This window comes from Eubalaena glacialis, chromosome 1 (assembly GCF_028564815.1).
Source record: "Eubalaena glacialis isolate mEubGla1 chromosome 1, mEubGla1.1.hap2.+ XY, whole genome shotgun sequence".
Lineage (NCBI taxonomy): Eukaryota > Metazoa > Chordata > Mammalia > Artiodactyla > Balaenidae > Eubalaena > Eubalaena glacialis.
In genome coordinates this window covers 93723902-93743077 of record NC_083716.1, presented here as the reverse complement: position 1 = coordinate 93743077, position 19176 = coordinate 93723902, and the positions used below count along the sequence as shown (strand labels likewise).

The window sequence follows — 19176 nt, the reverse complement described above, 5'->3', positions numbered from 1 at the left end:
AGGGTTGGCTGCCGGGCTGGCGGTAAGTCGCCAGCACCAGCGAAGCTAAGCCTCAAGAGGCACACCGTGGCCCCCGCTGCATTCTACGGCCACACCTCCCTGAACGCACCACACCTCGTCTGATCTCGGAAGCTAATCAGGGTCTGGCCTGTTTCGTACCTGGATGGGAGACCACATGGGAATACCGAGTGCTGTAGGCTTTTTTGCCTCCCGCTCTGCCTTGACATTTAGTGGCCCGCGGCCGAGGCCGCCTCCGCCCCGCTGAGCACCGCTGCAGGCCTCACCTCCTCACGTCCCTCCCAACACAGCGCGCCGGAGGGATCGCTCCCCGCCGAGCTGGCTGGACATGCGGCCAGAATGCGGCCCTGGAAGGCAGCCGCCACCCCAGCCGCTCCCGTGGTGGCTGGCCCGGACCCAGACTCCGCCGCAGGCCGGGGTACCGTCCGTGCGGCCCACGAAGCCCTCGACCTGCACTTGGCCACCCCCACCGGAGCCCAGCCGCGCCGCAGCCCCCTGTCTGCCCGTGTGTCTCTCCACAGCTCCCTCCGGAAAAAGCCCCCCCTCCGCCGTTTCGCCACGGCCGGGGGCGGGAGCGGGGGCGGGGGCCGGGGCCGCTTCTCCGGGCCTGCCGGCCACCAGGGCCGGGGTCCTGTGCTCGGCGGGCGGCGTGGGAGCAAGGGGGGGGCCTTGCTGGGGCTAAGGGGCCGTGCCCACTCCATGGTGGCTCCCAGTGGCTTCGGGCCAGCTGCTGCCCGGCCGGAGGGCCGGCCCGGCCGTGGCCGGGCTGCGCCTAACTCCGCGTGGGCGGGCAGGGGGGGATGCCCAAGGGACCGCGGCCGCCGGGCCCTGAAGCCTCCGGGGCCGCGTCCCTGTGAGCGTCGAGCGGGATCTGCGGCGGGGCGCCAAGCGCCGACGGGCCTGGAGCGTCCCGCCCGCCCTGGGCTGCGAGGTGGCCCACCACTCCGCCACCCCCGGGTCCCCGAGGCCTCCTGTCGCCTGCCTGGGCGGGCGGCAGGGCCCTGCCGGAGAGGGCTGGCCGCCGGCATGGCGGTAAGGCGCAGGCGCCAGCGAAGCTGGGCCTCAAGAGGCACCGCGCGGGCCCCTCCTGCGTCTACGGCCATACCACCCTGAACGCGCCCGATCTCGTCTGATCTCGGAAGCTAAGCAGGGTCGGGCCTGGTTAGTACTTGGATGGGAGACCGCCTGGGAATACCGGGTGCTGTAGGCTTTTTGCCTCCCGCTCCGCCTTCTCCTTTAGTCGCCCGCCGCCTCCGCCCCCGCCCCCGCCCCCGCCCCCGCCGGGCACCGCTGCAGGCCCCACCTCCTCCGGCCCCTCCCACCACAGCGCGCCAGAGGGGGCGCTCTCCGCCTGCCTGGCCGGCCAGGCGGCCAGAAGGCGGCCCTGGAAGGCAGCCGCATCCCAGCCGCTCCCGGGGTGGCTGGCCTGAACCCAGACTCCGCCTCAGGCCCGGGTGCCGGCCGTGCGGCCCGCGAGCCCCTTGACCTGCACCTGGCCGCCCCCACCAGCGCCCAGCCCCGGCGCAGCCACCTATCTGCCGGTGTGTCTCTCCACAGCTCCCTCCGGAAAAAGCCCCCCCTCCGCCGTTTCGCCACGGCCGGGGGCGGGAGCGGGGGCGGGGGCCGGGGCCGGTGCTCCGGGCCGGCCGGCCACAAGGCGCCGGGTCCTGTGCTCGGCGGGTGGCGTGGGGGCAAGGGTGGCCTTGCTGGGGCTAAGGGGCCGTGCCGACTCAATGGTGGCTCCCAGTGGGTTAAGGGCCGACTGCCGTCGGGCAGGAGGGCCGGCCCGGGCTGCGGCTGGGCTGCGCCTAGCGCCGCGTGGGCGGGCAGAGGGGAGGCCCAAGGGACCGCGGGCCCCGGGCCCTGAAGCCTCCGGGGCCACGTCCCTGTGAGCGACGTGCGGGATCTGGGGCGGGGCGCCAAGCGCCGAACGGTTTGGTGGGTCCCGCCCGCCCTGGGCTGGGAGGTCGCCGAACCCTCCGCCACCCCCCTGGTACCCGAGGCCGCCGTTGCCCTGCCTGGGCGGGCGGCGGGGCCCTGCCGGGGCGGGCTGGCCGCCGGGCTGGCGGGGAGGCGCAAGCGCCAGCGAAGCTGGGCCTCAAGAGGCACTCCGCGGGCCCCTCTTAACGTCTACGGCCATACCACCCTGAACGCGCCCGATCTCGTCTGATCTCGGAAGCTAAGCAGGGTCGGGCCTGGTTAGTACTTGGATGGGAGACCGCCTGGGAATACCGGGTGCTGTAGGCTTTTTGCCTCCCGCTCCGCCTTCTCCTTTAGTCGCCCGCGGCCTAGGCCGAGGCCGAGGCCGAGGCCGAGGCCGCTGCCTCCGCCCCCGCCCCCGCCCCCGCCGGGCAGCGCTGCAGGCCCCACCTCCTCCGGCCCCTCCCACCACAGCGCGCCAGAGGGGGCGCTCCGCGCCGGCCTGGCCGGCCAGGCGGCCAGAAGGCGGCCCTGGAAGGCAGCCGCCACCCCAGCCGCTCCCGTGGTGGCTGGCCCGGACCCAGACTCCGCCGCAGGCCGGGGTGCCGTCCGTGCGGCCCACGAAGCCCTCGACCTGCACTTGGCCGCCCCCACCGGAGCCCAGCCGCGCCGCAGCCCCCTGTCTGCCCGTGTGTCTCTCCACAGCTCCCTCCGGAAAAAGCCCACCCTTTGCCACTTCGCCACGGCCGAGAGTGGGAGCGGGGTCGTGGGCTGGGACCGGTTCGCTGGGCTGGCTAGACACCAGGCGCCGGGAACTTTGCTCGGCAGTTGGCGTGGGGGCAAGGGTGGCGTTGCTGTGTCTAAGGGGCCGTGCCGGCTCAATGGTGGCTCCCAGTGGCTTCGGGCCAACTGCCGTTGGGCAGGCGGGCCGGCCAGGCCGTGGCTGGGCTGCGCCTAGCACTGTGTGGATTGACAGGGTGGGGAATGCACAAGGGACCGAGGGCCACAGGCCCTTAAGCCTCCGGGGCCAAGTCCTGTGAGCGTTGAGCGGCTCTGGGGCGGAGGGCCAAGCGCCTACAGGCCTGGAGGGTCCCGCCTGACCTGAGCTGCGAAGTCGCCCACAACTCCACCACCCCCGGGCCCTCGAGGCCTCCTGTCGCTTGCCTGGGCGGACGGCAGGGCCGCGCCGGAGAGGGTTGGCTGCCGGGCTGGCGGTAAGTCGCCAGCACCAGCGAAGCTAAGCCTCAAGAGGCACACCGTGGCCCCCGCTGCATTCTACGGCCACACCTCCCTGAACGCACCACACCTCGTCTGATCTCGGAAGCTAATCAGGGTCTGGCCTGTTTCGTACCTGGATGGGAGACCACATGGGAATACCGAGTGCTGTAGGCTTTTTTGCCTCCCGCTCCGCCTTGACATTTAGTGGCCCGCGGCCGAGGCCGCCTCCGCCCCCGCTGAGCACCGCTGCAGGCCTCACCTCCTCACGTCCCTCCCAACACAGCGCGCCGGAGGGATCGCTCCCCGCCGAGCTGGCTGGACATGCGGCCAGAATGCGGCCCTGGAAGGCAGCCGCCACCCCAGCCGCTCCCGTGGTGGCTGGCCCGGACCCAGACTCCGCCGCAGGCCGGGGTGCCGTCCGTGCGGCCCGCGAGGCCCTCGACCTGCACTTGGCCGCCCCCACCGGAGCCCAGCCGCGCCGCAGCCCCCTGTCTGCCCGTGTGTCTCTCCACAGCTCCCTCCGGAAAAAGCCCCCCCTCCGCCGTTTCGCCACGGCCGGGGGCGGGAGCGGGGGCGGGGGCCGGGGCCGCTTCTCCGGGCCTGCCGGCCACCAGGGCCGGGGTCCTGTGCTCGGCGGGCGGCGTGGGGGCAAGGGGGGGCCTTGCTGGGGCTAAGGGGCCGTGCCCACTCCATGGTGGCTCCCAGTGGCTTCGGGCCAGCTGCTGCCCGGCCGGAGGGCCGGCCCGGCCGTGGCCGGGCTGCGCCTAACTCCGCGTGGGCGGGCAGGGGGGGATGCCCAAGGGACCGCGGCCGCCGGGCCCTGAAGCCTCCGGGGCCGCGTCCCTGTGAGCGTCGAGCGGGATCTGCGGCGGGGCGCCAAGCGCCGACGGGCCTGGAGCGTCCCGCCCGCCCTGGGCTGCGAGGTGGCCCACCACTCCGCCACCCCCGGGTCCCCGAGGCCTCCTGTCGCCTGCCTGGGCGGGCGGCAGGGCCCTGCCGGAGAGGGCTGGCCGCCGGCATGGCGGTAAGGCGCAGGCGCCAGCGAAGCTGGGCCTCAAGAGGCACCGCGCGGGCCCCTCCTGCGTCTACGGCCATACCACCCTGAACGCGCCCGATCTCGTCTGATCTCGGAAGCTAAGCAGGGTCGGGCCTGGTTAGTACTTGGATGGGAGACCGCCTGGGAATACCGGGTGCTGTAGGCTTTTTGCCTCCCGCTCCGCCTTCTCCTTTAGTCGCCCGCCGCCTCCGCCCCCGCCCCCGCCCCCGCCCCCGCCGGGCACCGCTGCAGGCCCCACCTCCTCCGGCCCCTCCCACCACAGCGCGCCAGAGGGGGCGCTCTCCGCCTGCCTGGCCGGCCAGGCGGCCAGAAGGCGGCCCTGGAAGGCAGCCGCATCCCAGCCGCTCCCGGGGTGGCTGGCCTGAACCCAGACTCCGCCTCAGGCCCGGGTGCCGGCCGTGCGGCCCGCGAGCCCCTTGACCTGCACCTGGCCGCCCCCACCAGCGCCCAGCCCCGGCGCAGCCACCTATCTGCCGGTGTGTCTCTCCACAGCTCCCTCCGGAAAAAGCCCCCCCTCCGCCGTTTCGCCACGGCCGGGGGCGGGAGCGGGGGCGGGGGCCGGGGCCGGTGCTCCGGGCCGGCCGGCCACAAGGCGCCGGGTCCTGTGCTCGGCGGGTGGCGTGGGGGCAAGGGTGGCCTTGCTGGGGCTAAGGGGCCGTGCCGACTCAATGGTGGCTCCCAGTGGGTTAAGGGCCGACTGCCGTCGGGCAGGAGGGCCGGCCCGGGCTGCGGCTGGGCTGCGCCTAGCGCCGCGTGGGCGGGCAGAGGGGAGGCCCAAGGGACCGCGGGCCCCGGGCCCTGAAGCCTCCGGGGCCACGTCCCTGTGAGCGACGTGCGGGATCTGGGGCGGGGCGCCAAGCGCCGAACGGTTTGGTGGGTCCCGCCCGCCCTGGGCTGGGAGGTCGCCGAACCCTCCGCCACCCCCCTGGTACCCGAGGCCGCCGTTGCCCTGCCTGGGCGGGCGGCGGGGCCCTGCCGGGGCGGGCTGGCCGCCGGGCTGGCGGGGAGGCGCAAGCGCCAGCGAAGCTGGGCCTCAAGAGGCACTCCGCGGGCCCCTTTTAACGTCTACGGCCATACCACCCTGAACGCGCCCGATCTCGTCTGATCTCGGAAGCTAAGCAGGGTCGGGCCTGGTTAGTACTTGGATGGGAGACCGCCTGGGAATACCGGGTGCTGTAGGCTTTTTGCCTCCCGCTCCGCCTTCTCCTTTAGTCGCCCGCGGCCTAGGCCGAGGCCGAGGCCGAGGCCGAGGCCGCTGCCTCCGCCCCCGCCCCCGCCCCCGCCGGGCAGCGCTGCAGGCCCCACCTCCTCCGGCCCCTCCCACCACAGCGCGCCAGAGGGGGCGCTCCGCGCCGGCCTGGCCGGCCAGGCGGCCAGAAGGCGGCCCTGGAAGGCAGCCGCCACCCCAGCCGCTCCCGTGGTGGCTGGCCCGGACCCAGACTCCGCCGCAGGCCGGGGTGCCATCCGTGCGGCCCACGAAGCCCTCGACCTGCACTTGGCCGCCCCCACCGGAGCCCAGCCGCGCCGCAGCCCCCTGTCTGCCCGTGTGTCTCTCCACAGCTCCCTCCGGAAAAAGCCCACCCTTTGCCACTTCGCCACGGCCGAGAGTGGGAGCGGGGTCGTGGGCTGGGACCGGTTCGCTGGGCTGGCTAGACACCAGGCGCCGGGAACTTTGCTCGGCAGTTGGCGTGGGGGCAAGGGTGGCGTTGCTGTGTCTAAGGGGCCGTGCCGGCTCAATGGTGGCTCCCAGTGGCTTCGGGCCAACTGCCGTTGGGCAGGCGGGCCGGCCAGGCCGTGGCTGGGCTGCGCCTAGCACTGTGTGGATTGACAGGGTGGGGAATGCACAAGGGACCGAGGGCCACAGGCCCTTAAGCCTCCGGGGCCAAGTCCTGTGAGCGTTGAGCGGCTCTGGGGCGGAGGGCCAAGCGCCTACAGGCCTGGAGGGTCCCGCCTGACCTGAGCTGCGAAGTCGCCCACAACTCCACCACCCCCGGGCCCTCGAGGCCTCCTGTCGCTTGCCTGGGCGGACGGCAGGGCCGCGCCGGAGAGGGTTGGCTGCCGGGCTGGCGGTAAGTCGCCAGCACCAGCGAAGCTAAGCCTCAAGAGGCACACCGTGGCCCCCGCTGCATTCTACGGCCACACCTCCCTGAACGCACCACACCTCGTCTGATCTCGGAAGCTAATCAGGGTCTGGCCTGTTTCGTACCTGGATGGGAGACCACATGGGAATACCGAGTGCTGTAGGCTTTTTTGCCTCCCGCTCCGCCTTGACATTTAGTGGCCCGCGGCCGAGGCCGCCTCCGCCCCCGCTGAGCACCGCTGCAGGCCTCACCTCCTCACGTCCCTCCCAACACAGCGCGCCGGAGGGATCGCTCCCCGCCGAGCTGGCTGGACATGCGGCCAGAATGCGGCCCTGGAAGGCAGCCGCCACCCCAGCCGCTCCCGTGGTGGCTGGCCCGGACCCAGACTCCGCCGCAGGCCGGGGTGCCGTCCGTGCGGCCCGCGAGGCCCTCGACCTGCACTTGGCCGCCCCCACCGGAGCCCAGCCGCGCCGCAGCCCCCTGTCTGCCCGTGTGTCTCTCCACAGCTCCCTCCGGAAAAAGCCCCCCCTCCGCCGTTTCGCCACGGCCGGGGGCGGGAGCGGGGGCGGGGGCCGGGGCCGCTTCTCCGGGCCTGCCGGCCACCAGGGCCGGGGTCCTGTGCTCGGCGGGCGGCGTGGGGGCAAGGGGGGGCCTTGCTGGGGCTAAGGGGCCGTGCCCACTCCATGGTGGCTCCCAGTGGCTTCGGGCCAGCTGCTGCCCGGCCGGAGGGCCGGCCCGGCCGTGGCCGGGCTGCGCCTAACTCCGCGTGGGCGGGCAGGGGGGGATGCCCAAGGGACCGCGGCCCCCGGGCCCTGAAGCCTCCGGGGCCGCGTCCCTGTGAGCGTCGAGCGGGATCTGCGGCGGGGCGCCAAGCGCCGACGGGCCTGGAGCGTCCCGCCCGCCCTGGGCTGCGAGGTGGCCCACCACTCCGCCACCCCCGGGTCCCCGAGGCCTCCTGTCGCCTGCCTGGGCGGGCGGCAGGGCCCTGCCGGAGAGGGCTGGCCGCCGGCATGGCGGTAAGGCGCAGGCGCCAGCGAAGCTGGGCCTCAAGAGGCACCGCGCGGGCCCCTCCTGCGTCTACGGCCATACCACCCTGAACGCGCCCGATCTCGTCTGATCTCGGAAGCTAAGCAGGGTCGGGCCTGGTTAGTACTTGGATGGGAGACCGCCTGGGAATACCGGGTGCTGTAGGCTTTTTGCCTCCCGCTCCGCCTTCTCCTTTAGTCGCCCGCCGCCTCCGCCCCCGCCCCCGCCCCCGCCCCCGCCGGGCACCGCTGCAGGCCCCACCTCCTCCGGCCCCTCCCACCACAGCGCGCCAGAGGGGGCGCTCTCCGCCTGCCTGGCCGGCCAGGCGGCCAGAAGGCGGCCCTGGAAGGCAGCCGCATCCCAGCCGCTCCCGGGGTGGCTGGCCTGAACCCAGACTCCGCCTCAGGCCCGGGTGCCGGCCGTGCGGCCCGCGAGCCCCTTGACCTGCACCTGGCCGCCCCCACCAGCGCCCAGCCCCGGCGCAGCCACCTATCTGCCGGTGTGTCTCTCCACAGCTCCCTCCGGAAAAAGCCCCCCCTCCGCCGTTTCGCCACGGCCGGGGGCGGGAGCGGGGGCGGGGGCCGGGGCCGGTGCTCCGGGCCGGCCGGCCACAAGGCGCCGGGTCCTGTGCTCGGCGGGTGGCGTGGGGGCAAGGGTGGCCTTGCTGGGGCTAAGGGGCCGTGCCGACTCAATGGTGGCTCCCAGTGGGTTAAGGGCCGACTGCCGTCGGGCAGGAGGGCCGGCCCGGGCTGCGGCTGGGCTGCGCCTAGCGCCGCGTGGGCGGGCAGAGGGGAGGCCCAAGGGACCGCGGGCCCCGGGCCCTGAAGCCTCCGGGGCCACGTCCCTGTGAGCGACGTGCGGGATCTGGGGCGGGGCGCCAAGCGCCGAACGGTTTGGTGGGTCCCGCCCGCCCTGGGCTGGGAGGTCGCCGAACCCTCCGCCACCCCCCTGGTACCCGAGGCCGCCGTTGCCCTGCCTGGGCGGGCGGCGGGGCCCTGCCGGGGCGGGCTGGCCGCCGGGCTGGCGGGGAGGCGCAAGCGCCAGCGAAGCTGGGCCTCAAGAGGCACTCCGCGGGCCCCTCTTAACGTCTACGGCCATACCACCCTGAACGCGCCCGATCTCGTCTGATCTCGGAAGCTAAGCAGGGTCGGGCCTGGTTAGTACTTGGATGGGAGACCGCCTGGGAATACCGGGTGCTGTAGGCTTTTTGCCTCCCGCTCCGCCTTCTCCTTTAGTCGCCCGCGGCCTAGGCCGAGGCCGAGGCCGAGGCCGAGGCCGCTGCCTCCGCCCCCGCCCCCGCCCCCGCCGGGCAGCGCTGCAGGCCCCACCTCCTCCGGCCCCTCCCACCACAGCGCGCCAGAGGGGGCGCTCCGCGCCGGCCTGGCCGGCCAGGCGGCCAGAAGGCGGCCCTGGAAGGCAGCCGCCACCCCAGCCGCTCCCGTGGTGGCTGGCCCGGACCCAGACTCCGCCGCAGGCCGGGGTGCCGTCCGTGCGGCCCACGAAGCCCTCGACCTGCACTTGGCCGCCCCCACCGGAGCCCAGCCGCGCCGCAGCCCCCTGTCTGCCCGTGTGTCTCTCCACAGCTCCCTCCGGAAAAAGCCCACCCTTTGCCACTTCGCCACGGCCGAGAGTGGGAGCGGGGTCGTGGGCTGGGACCGGTTCGCTGGGCTGGCTAGACACCAGGCGCCGGGAACTTTGCTCGGCAGTTGGCGTGGGGGCAAGGGTGGCGTTGCTGTGTCTAAGGGGCCGTGCCGGCTCAATGGTGGCTCCCAGTGGCTTCGGGCCAACTGCCGTTGGGCAGGCGGGCCGGCCAGGCCGTGGCTGGGCTGCGCCTAGCACTGTGTGGATTGACAGGGTGGGGAATGCACAAGGGACCGAGGGCCACAGGCCCTTAAGCCTCCGGGGCCAAGTCCTGTGAGCGTTGAGCGGCTCTGGGGCGGAGGGCCAAGCGCCTACAGGCCTGGAGGGTCCCGCCTGACCTGAGCTGCGAAGTCGCCCACAACTCCACCACCCCCGGGCCCTCGAGGCCTCCTGTCGCTTGCCTGGGCGGACGGCAGGGCCGCGCCGGAGAGGGTTGGCTGCCGGGCTGGCGGTAAGTCGCCAGCACCAGCGAAGCTAAGCCTCAAGAGGCACACCGTGGCCCCCGCTGCATTCTACGGCCACACCTCCCTGAACGCACCACACCTCGTCTGATCTCGGAAGCTAATCAGGGTCTGGCCTGTTTCGTACCTGGATGGGAGACCACATGGGAATACCGAGTGCTGTAGGCTTTTTTGCCTCCCGCTCCGCCTTGACATTTAGTGGCCCGCGGCCGAGGCCGCCTCCGCCCCCGCTGAGCACCGCTGCAGGCCTCACCTCCTCACGTCCCTCCCAACACAGCGCGCCGGAGGGATCGCTCCCCGCCGAGCTGGCTGGACATGCGGCCAGAATGCGGCCCTGGAAGGCAGCCGCCACCCCAGCCGCTCCCGTGGTGGCTGGCCCGGACCCAGACTCCGCCGCAGGCCGGGGTGCCGTCCGTGCGGCCCGCGAGGCCCTCGACCTGCACTTGGCCGCCCCCACCGGAGCCCAGCCGCGCCGCAGCCCCCTGTCTGCCCGTGTGTCTCTCCACAGCTCCCTCCGGAAAAAGCCCCCCCCTCCGCCGTTTCGCCACGGCCGGGGGCGGGAGCGGGGGCGGGGGCCGGGGCCGCTTCTCCGGGCCTGCCGGCCACCAGGGCCGGGGTCCTGTGCTCGGCGGGCGGCGTGGGGGCAAGGGGGGGCCTTGCTGGGGCTAAGGGGCCGTGCCCACTCCATGGTGGCTCCCAGTGGCTTCGGGCCAGCTGCTGCCAGGCCGGAGGGCCGGCCCGGCCGTGGCCGGGCTGCGCCTAACTCCGCGTGGGCGGGCAGGGGGGGATGCCCAAGGGACCGCGGCCGCCGGGCCCTGAAGCCTCCGGGGCCGCGTCCCTGTGAGCGTCGAGCGGGATCTGCGGCGGGGCGCCAAGCGCCGACGGGCCTGGAGCGTCCCGCCCGCCCTGGGCTGCGAGGTGGCCCACCACTCCGCCACCCCCGGGTCCCCGAGGCCTCCTGTCGCCTGCCTGGGCGGGCGGCAGGGCCCTGCGGGAGAGGGCTGTCCGCCGGCATGGCGGTAAGGCGCAGGCGCCAGCGAAGCTGGGCCTCAAGAGGTACCGCGCGGGCCCCTCCTGCGTCTACGGCCATACCACCCTGAACGCGCCCGATCTCGTCTGATCTCGGAAGCTAAGCAGGGTCGGGCCTGGTTAGTACTTGGATGGGAGACCGCCTGGGAATACCGGGTGCTGTAGGCTTTTTGCCTCCCGCTCCGCCTTCTCCTTTAGTCGCCCGCCGCCTCCGCCCCCGCCCCGGCCCCCGCCGGGCAGCGCTGCAGGCCCCACCTCCTCCGGCCCCTCCCACCACAGCGCGCCAGAGGGGGCGCTCCGCGCCGACCTGGCCGGCCAGGCGGCCAGAAGGCGGCCCTGGAAGGCAGCCGCCACCCCAGCCGCTCCCGTGGTGGCTGGCCCGGACCCAGACTCCGCCGCAGGCCGGGGTACCGTCCGTGCGGCCCACGAAGCCCTCGACCTGCACTTGGCCGCCCCCACCGGAGCCCAGCCGCGCCGCAGCCCCCTGTCTGCCCGTGTGTCTCTCCACAGCTCCCTCCGGAAAAAGCCCACCCTTTGCCACTTCGCCACGGCCGAGAGTGGGAGCGGGGTCGTGGGCTGGGACCGGTTCGCTGGGCTGGCTAGACACCAGGCGCCGGGAACTTTGCTCGGCAGTTGGCGTGGGGGCAAGGGTGGCGTTGCTGTGTCTAAGGGGCCGTGCCGGCTCAATGGTGGCTCCCAGTGGCTTCGGGCCAACTGCCGTTGGGCAGGCGGGCCGGCCAGGCCGTGGCTGGGCTGCGCCTAGCACTGTGTGGATTGACAGGGTGGGGAATGCACAAGGGACCGAGGGCCACAGGCCCTTAAGCCTCCGGGGCCAAGTCCTGTGAGCGTTGAGCGGCTCTGGGGCGGAGGGCCAAGCGCCTACAGGCCTGGAGGGTCCCGCCTGACCTGAGCTGCGAAGTCGCCCACAACTCCACCACCCCCGGGCCCTCGAGGCCTCCTGTCGCTTGCCTGGGCGGACGGCAGGGCCTCGCCGGAGAGGGTTGGCTGCCGGGCTGGCGGTAAGTCGCCAGCACCAGCGAAGCTAAGCCTCAAGAGGCACACCGTGGCCCCCGCTGCATTCTACGGCCACACCTCCCTGAACGCACCACACCTCGTCTGATCTCGGAAGCTAATCAGGGTCTGGCCTGTTTCGTACCTGGATGGGAGACCACATGGGAATACCGAGTGCTGTAGGCTTTTTTGCCTCCCGCTCCGCCTTGACATTTAGTGGCCCGCGGCCGAGGCCGCCTCCGCCCCCGCTGAGCACCGCTGCAGGCCTCACCTCCTCACGTCCCTCCCAACACAGCGCGCCGGAGGGATCGCTCCCCGCCGAGCTGGCTGGACATGCGGCCAGAATGCGGCCCTGGAAGGCAGCCGCCACCCCAGCCGCTCCCGTGGTGGCTGGCCCGGACCCAGACTCCGCCGCAGGCCGGGGTGCCGTCCGTGCGGCCCACGAAGCCCTCGACCTGCACTTGGCCGCCCCCACCGGAGCCCAGCCGCGCCGCAGCCCCCTGTCTGCCCGTGTGTCTCTCCACAGCTCCCTCCGGAAAAAGCCCACCCTTTGCCACTTCGCCACGGCCGAGAGTGGGAGCGGGGTCGTGGGCTGGGACCGGTTCGCTGGGCTGGCTAGACACCAGGCGCCGGGAACTTTGCTCGGCAGTTGGCGTGGGGGCAAGGGTGGCGTTGCTGTGTCTAAGGGGCCGTGCCGGCTCAATGGTGGCTCCCAGTGGCTTCGGGCCAACTGCCGTTGGGCAGGCGCGCCGGCCAGGCCGTGGCTGGGCTGCGCCTAGCACTGTGTGGATTGACAGGGTGGGGAATGCACAAGGGACCGAGGGCCACAGGCCCTTAAGCCTCCGGGGCCAAGTCCTGTGAGCGTTGAGTGGCTCTGGGGCGGAGGGCCAAGCGCCTACAGGCCTGGAGGGTCCCGCCTGACCTGAGCTGCGAAGTCGCCCACAACTCCACCACCCCCGGGCCCTCGAGGCCTCCTGTCGCTTGCCTGGGCGGACGGCAGGGCCGCGCCGGAGAGGGTTGGCTGCCGGGCTGGCGGTAAGTCGCCAGCACCAGCGAAGCTAAGCCTCAAGAGGCACACCGTGGCCCCCGCTGCATTCTACGGCCACACCTCCCTGAACGCACCACACCTCGTCTGATCTCGGAAGCTAATCAGGGTCTGGCCTGTTTCGTACCTGGATGGGAGACCACATGGGAATACCGAGTGCTGTAGGCTTTTTTGCCTCCCGCTCCGCCTTGACATTTAGTGGCCCGCGGCCGAGGCCGCCTCCGCCCCCGCTGAGCACCGCTGCAGGCCTCACCTCCTCACGTCCCTCCCAACACAGCGCGCCGGAGGGATCGCTCCCCGCCGAGCTGGCTGGACATGCGGCCAGAATGCGGCCCTGGAAGGCAGCCGCCACCCCAGCCGCTCCCGTGGTGGCTGGCCCGGACCCAGACTCCGCCGCAGGCCGGGGTGCCGTCCGTGCGGCCCGCGAGGCCCTCGACCTGCACTTGGCCGCCCCCACCGGAGCCCAGCCGCGCCGCAGCCCCCTGTCTGCCCGTGTGTCTCTCCACAGCTCCCTCCGGAAAAAGCCCCCCCCCGCCGTTTCGCCACGGCCGGGGGCGGGAGCGGGGGCGGGGGCCGGGGCCGCTTCTCCGGGCCTGCCGTCCACCAGGGCCGGGGTCCTGTGCTCGGCGGGCGGCGTGGGGGCAAGGGGGGGCCTTGCTGGGGCTAAGGGGCCGTGCCCACTCCATGGTGGCTCCCAGTGGCTTCGGGCCAGCTGCTGCCCGGCCGGAGGGCCGGCCCGGCCGTGGCCGGGCTGCGCCTAACTCCGCGTGGGCGGGCAGGGGGGGATGCCCAAGGGACCGCGGCCGCCGGGCCCTGAAGCCTCCGGGGCCGCGTCCCTGTGAGCGTCGAGCGGGATCTGCGGCGGGGCGCCAAGCGCCGACGGGCCTGGAGCGTCCCGCCCGCCCTGGGCTGCGAGGTGGCCCACCACTCCGCCACCCCCGGGTCCCCGAGGCCTCCTGTCGCCTGCCTGGGCGGGCGGCAGGGCCCTGCCGGAGAGGGCTGGCCGCCGGCATGGCGGTAAGGCGCAGGCGCCAGCGAAGCTGGGCCTCAAGATGCACCGCGCGGGCCCCTCCTGCGTCTACGGCCATACCACCCTGAACGCGCCCGATCTCGTCTGATCTCGGAAGCTAAGCAGGGTCGGGCCTGGTTAGTACTTGGATGGGAGACCGCCTGGGAATACCGGGTGCTGTAGGCTTTTTGCCTCCCGCTCCGCCTTCTCCTTTAGTCGCCCGCCGCCTCCGCCCCCGCCCCCGCCCCCGCCGGGCAGCGCTGCAGGCCCCACCTCCTCCGGCCCCTCCCACCACAGCGCGCCAGAGGGGGCGCTCCGCGCCGGCCTGGCCGGCCAGGCGGCCAGAAGGCGGCCCTGGAAGGCAGCCGCCACCCCAGCCGCTCCCGTGGTGGCTGGCCCGGACCCAGACTCCGCCGCAGGCCGGGGTGCCGTCCGTGCGGCCCACGAAGCCCTCGACCTGCACTTGGCCGCCCCCACCGGAGCCCAGCCGCGCCGCAGCCCCCTGTCTGCCCGTGTGTCTCTCCACAGCTCCCTCCGGAAAAAGCCCACCCTTTGCCACTTCGCCACGGCCGAGAGTGGGAGCGGGGTCGTGGGCTGGGACCGGTTCGCTGGGCTGGCTAGACACCAGGCGCCGGGAACTTTGCTCGGCAGTTGGCGTGGGGGCAAGGGTGGCGTTGCTGTGTCTAAGGGGCCGTGCCGGCTCAATGGTGGCTCCCAGTGGCTTCGGGCCAACTGCCGTTGGGCAGGCGGGCCGGCCAGGCCGTGGCTGGGCTGCGCCTAGCACTGTGTGGATTGACAGGGTGGGGAATGCACAAGGGACCGAGGGCCACAGGCCCTTAAGTCTCCGGGGCCAAGTCCTGTGAGGGTTGAGCGGCTCTGGGGCGGAGGGCCAAGCGCCTACAGGCCTGGAGGGTCCCGCCTGACCTGAGCTGCGAAGTCGCCCACAACTCCACCACCCCCGGGCCCTCGAGGCCTCCTGTCGCTTGCCTGGGCGGACGGCAGGGCCGCGCCGGAGAGGGTTGGCTGCCGGGCTGGCGGTAAGTCGCCAGCACCAGCGAAGCTAAGCCTCAAGAGGCACACCGTGGCCCCCGCTGCATTCTACGGCCACACCTCCCTGAACGCACCACACCTCGTCTGATCTCGGAAGCTAATCAGGGTCTGGCCTGTTTCGTACCTGGATGGGAGACCACATGGGAATACCGAGTGCTGTAGGCTTTTTTGCCTCCCGCTCCGCCTTGACATTTAGTGGCCCGCGGCCGAGGCCGCCTCCGCCCCGCTGAGCACCGCTGCAGGCCTCACCTCCTCACGTCCCTCCCAACACAGCGTGCCGGAGGGATCGCTCCCCGCCGAGCTGGCTGGACATGCGGCCAGAATGCGGCCCTGGAAGGCAGCCGCCACCCCAGCCGCTCCCGTGGTGGCTGGCCCGGACCCAGACTCCGCCGCAGGCCGGGGTACCGTCCGTGCGGCCCACGAAGCCCTCGACCTGCACTTGGCCGCCCCCACCGGAGCCCAGCCGCGCCGCAGCCCCCTGTCTGCCCGTGTGTCTCTCCACAGCTCCCTCCGGAAAAAGCCCCCCCTCCGCCGTTTCGCCACGGCCGGGGGCGGGAGCGGGGGCGGGGGCCGGGGCCGCTTCCCGGGCCTGCCGTCCACCAGGGCTGGGGTCCTGTGCTCGGCGGGCGGCGTGGGGGCAAGGGGGGGCCTTGCTGGGGCTAAGGGGCCGTGCCCACTCCATGGTGGCTCCCAGTGGCTTCGGGCCAGCTGCTGCCCGGCCGGAGGGCCGGCCCGGCCGTGGCCGGGCTGCGCCTAACTCCGCGTGGGCGGGCAGGGGGGGATGCCCAAGGGACCGCGGCCGCCGGGCCCTGAAGCCTCCGGGGCCGCGTCCCTGTGAGCGTCGAGCGGGATCTGCGGCGGGGCGCCAAGCGCCGACGGGCCTGGAGCGTCCCGCCCGCCCTGGGCTGCGAGGTGGCCCACCACTCCGCCACCCCCGGGTCCCCGAGGCCTCCTGTCGCCTGCCTGGGCGGGCGGCAGGGCCCTGCCGGAGAGGGCTGGCCGCCGGCATGGCGGTAAGGCGCAGGCGCCAGCGAAGCTGGGCCTCAAGAGGCACCGCGCGGGCCCCTCCTGCGTCTACGGCCATACCACCCTGAACGCGCCCGATCTCGTCTGATCTCGGAAGCTAAGCAGGGTCGGGCCTGGTTAGTACTTGGATGGGAGACCGCCTGGGAATACCGGGTGCTGTAGGCTTTTTGCCTCCCGCTCCGCCTTCTCCTTTAGTCGCCCGCCGCCTCCGCCCCCGCCCCCGCCCCCGCCCCCGCCGGGCACCGCTGCAGGCCCCACCTCCTCCGGCCCCTCCCACCACAGCGCGCCAGAGGGGGCGCTCTCCGCCTGCCTGGCCGGCCAGGCGGCCAGAAGGCGGCCCTGGAAGGCAGCCGCATCCCAGCCGCTCCCGGGGTGGCTGGCCTGAACCCAGACTCCGCCTCAGGCCCGGGTGCCGGCCGTGCGGCCCGCGAGCCCCTTGACCTGCACCTGGCCGCCCCCACCAGCGCCCAGCCCCGGCGCAGCCACCTATCTGCCGGTGTGTCTCTCCACAGCTCCCTCCGGAAAAAGCCCCCCCTCCGCCGTTTCGCCACGGCCGGGGGCGGGAGCGGGGGCGGGGGCCGGGGCCGGTGCTCCGGGCCGGCCGGCCACAAGGCGCCGGGTCCTGTGCTCGGCGGGTGGCGTGGGGGCAAGGGTGGCCTTGCTGGGGCTAAGGGGCCGTGCCGACTCAATGGTGGCTCCCAGTGGGTTAAGGGCCGACTGCCGTCGGGCAGGAGGGCCGGCCCGGGCTGCGGCTGGGCTGCGCCTAGCGCCGCGTGGGCGGGCAGAGGGGAGGCCCAAGGGACCGCGGGCCCCGGGCCCTGAAGCCTCCGGGGCCACGTCCCTGTGAGCGACGTGCGGGATCTGGGGCGGGGCGCCAAGCGCCGAACGGTTTGGTGGGTCCCGCCCGCCCTGGGCTGGGAGGTCGCCGAACCCTCCGCCACCCCCCTGGTACCCGAGGCCGCCGTTGCCCTGCCTGGGCGGGCGGCGGGGCCCTGCCGGGGCGGGCTGGCCGCCGGGCTGGCGGGGAGGCGCAAGCGCCAGCGAAGCTGGGCCTCAAGAGGCACTCCGCGGGCCCCTCTTAACGTCTACGGCCATACCACCCTGAACGCGCCCGATCTCGTCTGATCTCGGAAGCTAAGCAGGGTCGGGCCTGGTTAGTACTTGGATGGGAGACCGCCTGGGAATACCGGGTGCTGTAGGCTTTTTGCCTCCCGCTCCGCCTTCTCCTTTAGTCGCCCGCGGCCTAGGCCGAGGCCGAGGCCGAGGCCGAGGCCGCTGCCTCCGCCCCCGCCCCCGCCCCCGCCGGGCAGCGCTGCAGGCCCCACCTCCTCCGGCCCCTCCCACCACAGCGCGCCAGAGGGGGCGCTCCGCGCCGGCCTGGCCGGCCAGGCGGCCAGAAGGCGGCCCTGGAAGGCAGCCGCCACCCCAGCCGCTCCCGTGGTGGCTGGCCCGGACCCAGACTCCGCCGCAGGCCGGGGTGCCGTCCGTGCGGCCCACGAAGCCCTCGACCTGCACTTGGCCGCCCCCACCGGAGCCCAGCCGCGCCGCAGCCCCCTGTCTGCCCGTGTGTCTCTCCACAGCTCCCTCCGGAAAAAGCCCACCCTTTGCCACTTCGCCACGGCCGAGAGTGGGAGCGGGGTCGTGGGCTGGGACCGGTTCGCTGGGCTGGCTAGACACCAGGCGCCGGGAACTTTGCTCGGCAGTTGGCGTGGGGGCAAGGGTGGCGTTGCTGTGTCTAAGGGGCCGTGCCGGCTCAATGGTGGCTCCCAGTGGCTTCGGGCCAACTGCCGTTGGGCAGGCGGGCCGGCCAGGCCGTGGCTGGGCTGCGCCTAGCACTGTGTGGATTGACAGGGTGGGGAATGCACAAGGGACCGAGGGCCACAGGCCCTTAAGCCTCCGGGGCCAAGTCCTGTGAGCGTTGAGCGGCTCTGGGGCGGAGGGCCAAGCGCCTACAGGCCTGGAGGGTCCCGCCTGACCTGAGCTGCGAAGTCGCCCACAACTCCACCACCCCCGGGCCCTCGAGGCCTCCTGTCGCTTGCCTGGGCGGACGGCAGGGCCGCGCCGGAGAGGGTTGGCTGCCGGGCTGGCGGTAAGTCGCCAGCACCAGCGAAGCTAAGCCTCAAGAGGCACACCGTGGCCCCCGCTGCATTCTACGGCCACACCTCCCTGAACGCACCACACCTCGTCTGATCTCGGAAGCTAATCAGGGTCTGGCCTGTTTCGTACCTGGATGGGAGACCACATGGGAATACCGAGTGCTGTAGGCTTTTTTGCCTCCCGCTCCGCCTTGACATTTAGTGGCCCGCGGCCGAGGCCGCCTCCGCCCCCGCTGAGCACCGCTGCAGGCCTCACCTCCTCACGTCCCTCCCAACACAGCGCGCCGGAGGGATCGCTCCCCGCCGAGCTGGCTGGACATGCGGCCAGAATGCGGCCCTGGAAGGCAGCCGCCACCCCAGCCGCTCCCGTGGTGGCTGGCCCGGACCCAGACTCCGCCGCAGGCCGGGGTGCCGTCCGTGCGGCCCGCGAGGCCCTCGACCTGCACTTGGCCGCCCCCACCGGAGCCCAGCCGCGCCGCAGCCCCCTGTCTGCCCGTGTGTCTCTCCACAGCTCCCTCCGGAAAAAGCCCCCCCCTCCGCCGTTTCGCCACGGCCGGGGGCGGGAGCGGGGGCGGGGGCCGGGGCCGCTTCTCCGGGCCTGCCGGCCACCAGGGCCGGGGTCCTGTGCTCGGCGGGCGGCGTGGGGGCAAGGGGGGGCCTTGCTGGGGCTAAGGGGCCGTGCCCACTCCATGGTGGCTCCCAGTGGCTTCGGGCCAGCTGCTGCCAGGCCGGAGGGCCGGCCCGGCCGTGGCCGGGCTGCGCCTAACTCCGCGTGGGCGGGCAGGGGGGGATGCCCAAGGGACCGCGGCCGCCGGGCCCTGAAGCCTCCGGGGCCGCGTCCCTGTGAGCGTCGAGCGGGATCTGCGGCGGGGCGCCAAGCGCCGACGGGCCTGGAGCGTCCCGCCCGCCCTGGGCTGCGAGGTGGCCCACCACTCCGCCACCCCCGGGTCCCCGAGGCCTCCTGTCGCCTGCCTGGGCGGGCGGCAGGGCCCTGCGGGAGAGGGCTGTCCGCCGGCATGGCGGTAAGGCGCAGGCGCCAGCGAAGCTGGGCCTCAAGAGGTACCGCGCGGGCCCCTCCTGCGTCTACGGCCATACCACCCTGAACGCGCCCGATCTCGTCTGATCTCGGAAGCTAAGCAGGGTCGGGCCTGGTTAGTACTTGGATGGGAGACCGCCTGGGAATACCGGGTGCTGTAGGCTTTTTGCCTCCCGCTCCGCCTTCTCCTTTAGTCGCCCGCCGCCTCCGCCCCCGCCCCGGCCCCCGCCGGGCAGCGCTGCAGGCCCCACCTCCTCCGGCCCCTCCCACCACAGCGCGCCAGAGGGGGCGCTCCGCGCCGACCTGGCCGGCCAGGCGGCCAGAAGGCGGCCCTGGAAGGCAGCCGCCACCCCAGCCGCTCCCGTGGTGGCTGGCCCGGACCCAGACTCCGCCGCAGGCCGGGGTGCCGTCCGTGCGGCCCACGAAGCCCTCGACCTGCACTTGGCCGCCCC

The 19176-nt window shown here is 73.7% G+C and overlaps 11 non-coding genes and 8 pseudogenes across 11 annotated transcripts; all 19 read left to right on the top strand.

Annotated features, from left to right (window-relative positions):
* Window positions 1-81: 81 nt before the first annotated feature.
* LOC133078003 (5S ribosomal RNA) lies at window positions 82-200 on the top strand (annotated as a pseudogene).
* Window positions 201-1109: 909 nt separating this feature from the next.
* On the top strand, window positions 1110-1228 carry LOC133103237 (5S ribosomal RNA). Its single transcript, XR_009703230.1, has one exon. It is a non-coding gene; the product is annotated as a 5S ribosomal RNA (ribosomal RNA).
* A 918-nt stretch (window positions 1229-2146) lies between these two features.
* On the top strand, window positions 2147-2265 carry LOC133103232 (5S ribosomal RNA). The gene has a single exon (XR_009703229.1). It is a non-coding gene; the product is annotated as a 5S ribosomal RNA (ribosomal RNA).
* Window positions 2266-3211: 946 nt separating this feature from the next.
* LOC133077998 (5S ribosomal RNA) lies at window positions 3212-3330 on the top strand (annotated as a pseudogene).
* Window positions 3331-4239: 909 nt separating this feature from the next.
* LOC133103228 (5S ribosomal RNA) lies at window positions 4240-4358 on the top strand. The gene has a single exon (XR_009703228.1). It is a non-coding gene; the product is annotated as a 5S ribosomal RNA (ribosomal RNA).
* Window positions 4359-5276: 918 nt separating this feature from the next.
* On the top strand, window positions 5277-5395 carry LOC133103217 (5S ribosomal RNA). The gene has a single exon (XR_009703225.1). It is a non-coding gene; the product is annotated as a 5S ribosomal RNA (ribosomal RNA).
* A 946-nt stretch (window positions 5396-6341) lies between these two features.
* LOC133077994 (5S ribosomal RNA) lies at window positions 6342-6460 on the top strand (annotated as a pseudogene).
* A 909-nt stretch (window positions 6461-7369) lies between these two features.
* LOC133103214 (5S ribosomal RNA) lies at window positions 7370-7488 on the top strand. The gene has a single exon (XR_009703218.1). It is a non-coding gene; the product is annotated as a 5S ribosomal RNA (ribosomal RNA).
* Window positions 7489-8406: 918 nt separating this feature from the next.
* On the top strand, window positions 8407-8525 carry LOC133103210 (5S ribosomal RNA). Its single transcript, XR_009703215.1, has one exon. It is a non-coding gene; the product is annotated as a 5S ribosomal RNA (ribosomal RNA).
* A 946-nt stretch (window positions 8526-9471) lies between these two features.
* LOC133077992 (5S ribosomal RNA) lies at window positions 9472-9590 on the top strand (annotated as a pseudogene).
* A 910-nt stretch (window positions 9591-10500) lies between these two features.
* Window positions 10501-10619, top strand: LOC133103206 (5S ribosomal RNA). Its single transcript, XR_009703214.1, has one exon. It is a non-coding gene; the product is annotated as a 5S ribosomal RNA (ribosomal RNA).
* Window positions 10620-11529: 910 nt separating this feature from the next.
* Window positions 11530-11648, top strand: LOC133077986 (5S ribosomal RNA; annotated as a pseudogene).
* Window positions 11649-12556: 908 nt separating this feature from the next.
* Window positions 12557-12675, top strand: LOC133077982 (5S ribosomal RNA; annotated as a pseudogene).
* A 908-nt stretch (window positions 12676-13583) lies between these two features.
* On the top strand, window positions 13584-13702 carry LOC133103202 (5S ribosomal RNA). The gene has a single exon (XR_009703213.1). It is a non-coding gene; the product is annotated as a 5S ribosomal RNA (ribosomal RNA).
* A 910-nt stretch (window positions 13703-14612) lies between these two features.
* LOC133077975 (5S ribosomal RNA) lies at window positions 14613-14731 on the top strand (annotated as a pseudogene).
* Window positions 14732-15638: 907 nt separating this feature from the next.
* On the top strand, window positions 15639-15757 carry LOC133103197 (5S ribosomal RNA). The gene has a single exon (XR_009703212.1). It is a non-coding gene; the product is annotated as a 5S ribosomal RNA (ribosomal RNA).
* A 918-nt stretch (window positions 15758-16675) lies between these two features.
* On the top strand, window positions 16676-16794 carry LOC133103192 (5S ribosomal RNA). Its single transcript, XR_009703211.1, has one exon. It is a non-coding gene; the product is annotated as a 5S ribosomal RNA (ribosomal RNA).
* A 946-nt stretch (window positions 16795-17740) lies between these two features.
* On the top strand, window positions 17741-17859 carry LOC133077972 (5S ribosomal RNA; annotated as a pseudogene).
* Window positions 17860-18769: 910 nt separating this feature from the next.
* Window positions 18770-18888, top strand: LOC133103189 (5S ribosomal RNA). The gene has a single exon (XR_009703210.1). It is a non-coding gene; the product is annotated as a 5S ribosomal RNA (ribosomal RNA).
* The last annotated feature ends 288 nt before the right edge of the window (window positions 18889-19176 follow it).